This window comes from Alligator sinensis, unplaced genomic scaffold (assembly GCF_000455745.1).
Source record: "Alligator sinensis unplaced genomic scaffold, ASM45574v1 scaffold591_1, whole genome shotgun sequence".
NCBI classification, from domain to species: domain Eukaryota; kingdom Metazoa; phylum Chordata; order Crocodylia; family Alligatoridae; genus Alligator; species Alligator sinensis.
In genome coordinates this window covers 287126-291467 of record NW_005842925.1, presented here as the reverse complement: position 1 = coordinate 291467, position 4342 = coordinate 287126, and the positions used below count along the sequence as shown (strand labels likewise).

At 42.7% G+C, this 4342-nt stretch overlaps 1 long non-coding RNA gene across 2 annotated transcripts in view; it reads left to right on the top strand.

The window, feature by feature from the left end:
- The first annotated feature begins 1950 nt into the window (after nt 1–1950).
- Nucleotides 1951–4342, top strand: part of LOC102377933 — a 47876-nt gene continuing 45484 nt past the window's right edge. For both annotated transcript variants that reach the window (XR_003091906.1, XR_003091905.1), the window contains exon 1: nt 1951–2027. This is a non-coding gene — a long non-coding RNA (uncharacterized LOC102377933). The remainder of the gene's footprint in view (nt 2028–4342) is intronic.

Sequence of the window (4342 nt, the reverse complement as noted above, 5' to 3'; positions counted from 1 at the left end):
TCATAGGGTGAGTCCCACATGCACACCCCACCATACATATGCACTCACCCCCCCACACTGCTATACATGCAGACCCCCACACCCACACCCCCTCATATATCCCAGCCATTTCCCCCACAAATCCCATACTCACCCACACCCCACATATCCACACACACAGCCACATGCTCCCTCACCCCACACCCCCACAGACATACCCATGTCCTCCCCCACACTCCACATACCCACACATCCACAGCCCACAAACCTATACCCACCCCCCCACAACATACAGGAGTAAGACTTCCTTTTAAGCTATTGTGCAATCACCTCCATGTACGCTACACAAACGCATGTAAATCAGGAGAAAAATACTTTTTGAAATCAAATTAATGAATGCTGTCAATGTTTTCTTTTAGAATATAATTTGGTATTTTTCTGGTTCTGAGATGGCGAAACCCCTTGCTGAAAGGAGTACTTCTGGGGGTGAGGGAAAGGGCTTCTGGTGGCAAAGGTCAGGGGTTAGGCTACCCATGCGGCCCTTGACAGCTTGCCCAAACTCACTAAGCGGCCCTCCACCCAAAATAATTGCCCGCCCCTGGGTTAGCCTCATGTCAGTCCCTGGAACAATCATGAAGTAGGTCCGCAAGGGGCATGTCTACACATGACCCTGACTGTGCAGTTGGTACTGTGCAGTCATTTAGTACTTGCTTTAGCACTAAGTACTAAATGACTGCACAGTACCCACCAGTACTGTGCAATCCCAATGGCGCACAGGTTATTTTCGACCATACTGTGCAGTAGCAACCAGCTACTGTACAAAAACTTGTTGCTACTGCACAGTAGCAATGGTATTATGATTAGTGCCCATCAATGCTATGGTGACATAGCATCTCATGTAGACACTCCCAAAAAATCCATTTCTAAGCACTTGTAAGAGAAGAAGGTGATTAGAAACGGTCAGCATGGATTCACCAAGGGCAAATCTGATTGCCTTAGATATTAGGAAGGACTTTCTCATGAGGGGGTAGTAAAGCACTGGAACAGGACACCCAGAGAGGTTGTGGAGTCTCCATCCTTGAAGATTTTTAAGACACAGCTAGACAAAGCCTTGGCTGGGATGATCTAGTTGGGGATGGCCCTGCTTTGAGCAGGGATTTGGACTAGATTACCTCCTGAGGTCCCTTCCAATCCTAATTTTCTGATTCTAATTCCTCACTGAGAGCAAGGGCCCCAGCTAGAACCCAAAGCCCCCTCCAGGCCAGCAGTCACCTCACCAAGCTACACACCTGGGTTTCTCTCCTCCTCCCAGCCACACGTATGTCCCACATACCTCCCCCCTCTCATGGCTGCCAAAGAGGCCATCTTCAAAAGAAGCACCAGAGAAGGACTTGGATCACAGTTGACCTGGGCTGTAATATTTAAGAGCACTGGACTGGGAAGCTGGGGACACCTACATTCAAACTGGGTCTGGGTGGGGGGGAACCACGAACCCTAGCTTCCAGCATACTATGTGCTGGGGAGAAGATAGGAGCATGCTTTTCTCTATCGTTTTATTGGAAGTGTATATGCCCAGTCTGGGCACATCCACAGTCATGCATAATTATCCATGCACACAAGGCTAGGTATCCAGGAAAAGAATGCCAATCTGTGCATAGGTGACATTTTTTAGACAACCATATAGATGACCAGACCTGGATATTCTGATGACCACAAAATAATGTGTCTCCATAAATATCTACTTCTCTCTTGCACATGCTTACGAATTACAACAGGCTTATGTTCATAGACTTATGGTAGCAACCGAAGACTAAAGGGGAAGTGTGTGTGTGTGTGTGTGTGACGCTACATATCCTTTGGTCGTTTGATGAGAACTCTACAGGTTGTACTTTAGTGAGGGCCTGCAATAGGTACTATTGCAGCAGCTTGCCACTAGGTGGCAGGAAACAGGCACTTGCCTGTTCACATGTAGTAGACAGTTACCCAGGACAGCTTCAGATATCTCACTTACACTGACTTTCCCTAGGGTATTTCTACAATAGCTTCAAGTAAGTTATATCTATGTTGGCTTGCATGTTATATGTCTGCTTCTTGCTTACACTGGGGCAAAGGCATCAGTATAAACATGTGTCCAAACCCTAAGGATATTGGTTGAATGATGTGGAAAAATTTTGAATTGCCATTTCTCTAAGCAGTGTCTGTGCTGTAGTATTTCAGTGTATAGTTGTATCAACCCACCAGCTTTTTCATAAATGCACAGCTATAAATACCCATATGACAGCTGAAACCAAGAGTCATCTACAGTTATGGTTGCCTAAGCAATTCCATGCACATAGCTTGTTTGTTTTTGCTTTTAAATTTCCAAATTTGGAGCTAAAACTTTTGAGACTAGGCTTCTGCTTGAGATTGGATTTCATTTTATTTTCTGAAAGCTTGATCAAGCATAGACCAGCCAATTTTTCAGAACAAGGAGATTTAAAGAAAAAAAAAAATACCCCTTTTATAAAAACCTTTTACATTTTATTTGAGTTTAATTTACAGTTTTGGCATGAAAGCAAGTAACAACAAAGCTAAAATTTGACAAAAAAGATAGCTGTTAGGGAAGAGAAAGTGAAGTCTTAGAAATCTTACTTTGTGCAGGTGCAGTAGGTTTTTTATTTTGTTTTGTTTTGTAATTATATCACTTTAAACAACTCGCTTCCAATTTTCTAAATGGAATCTCTTACCCACAGTCACTATCCTCTTGACTTTGCCTTTTTAATTTTGAAAAGCTTCATTTTAAATTCAGACAGCTTTTGTGAGCAGAGGCAACATTCACATGACCTATCTGAATTCAAAACAAAAGAATGGAAAATGGGAGCAAGTCCAAAATGCAATCTCAGAGAATATATTCAAGTCCCCCATACTTTTAAGGTAATATTATCCCACTGGGATAGCAATTTACATGAGACACTTCTGGTTTCTTCTTTGCCTAGATGAAATGCTATCATGTGACCATTTATAATTCTGACCTATTGCTTGGGGAAAGTAAAAAACCAAACAAACAAACAAACAAAAGGCAACTGTTAACAAAAAACAAGTAGCGGCTTATTTTACTTCATGCTCAGCTACACTATGCTTTCAAAACGGAAATGCTTGATGCAGCACCCATCATATTTCTGAGATCCTTTTCAAGGAAGATTTACAGTAGCCTGTTTGAAAAAAATAGGAGAGGAATGAAAACTGAAGTTTTGGAGAAAGAGCTGTGTGAAATGCTGCCCAAAAGATAAAAAAAAAAAAAAATATATACCCATTGAGATTGTGTAATAAAGTCAAAGACCTTCAAGCTTTGGCCACTCACCAAGAACAAATGTTAAATAAATTCTTACATTTTTACTAGTTCACAAGATATTGCTGATTCTAACAATATTCTCCACTAAACATATAGCTCTCTCTCAAAAAGGCAGGGAATCTGAGTTTTTAGTGAAATGAATTAAATGTTAATGTGACTATCAAGTCACAAAAGTGAGGTAGGTGCCCAAATCTACAGACTTTTAACGGTACACTTTGTGTTTTTGAAAACCTAAACTGTATAACAATCCCTATATATGCACCCCTTATATATACCTCCAATATAACAATGCTGGAGTTTGACTGAAAATATCTAAACTTCCCATTTCTTTGCATCTATAGTAGGCTAGTCTTCCTGCCGTCTGCACTTTTTGATACACTAATGCAGCTGCCACAAGATGACACTACAACAAATAACCATACAGAATTCCTGCTTAAATCAGTAAACTCTTACGCACCAGTGTGCAACTATACTAGCAATATGTAACAGGTCAGGGTTACTAACCCAAGACATTATGTTTCATAGATTTCATAGACATCGGGGCTGGAAGGGACCTCGAAAGATCATCGAGTCCAGCCCCCTGCCCAAAGGGCAGGAAGTCAGCTGGGGTCATAGGATCCCAGCAAGATAAGCATCCAGTTTCATCTTGAAGGTGTTCAGTGAAGGTGCTTGAACCACCTCCAGTGGCAGGCTGTTCCAGACCTTGGGGGCTCGGACAGTAAAGAAATTCTTCCTTATGTCTAGCCTGAAACGATCTTGAAGTAGTTTGTGACCATTCGACCTCGTCATCCCTTGGGGCGCTCTGGTGAACAAACGTTCCCCCAGATGCTGGTGGTCACCCCTGATAAACTTGTAGGTGGCCATCAGATCACCCCTGACCCTGCGCTTTTTCAGGCTAAAGAGCCCCAGGGCTCTCAGCCTGTCATCGTAGGGTCTGCTTCCCTGACCTCTGATCATGCGCGTGGCTCTTCTCTGGACTCTCTCAAGCTTCTCCACATCCTTTTTGAATTGTGGAGCCCAAAACTGGAAGCA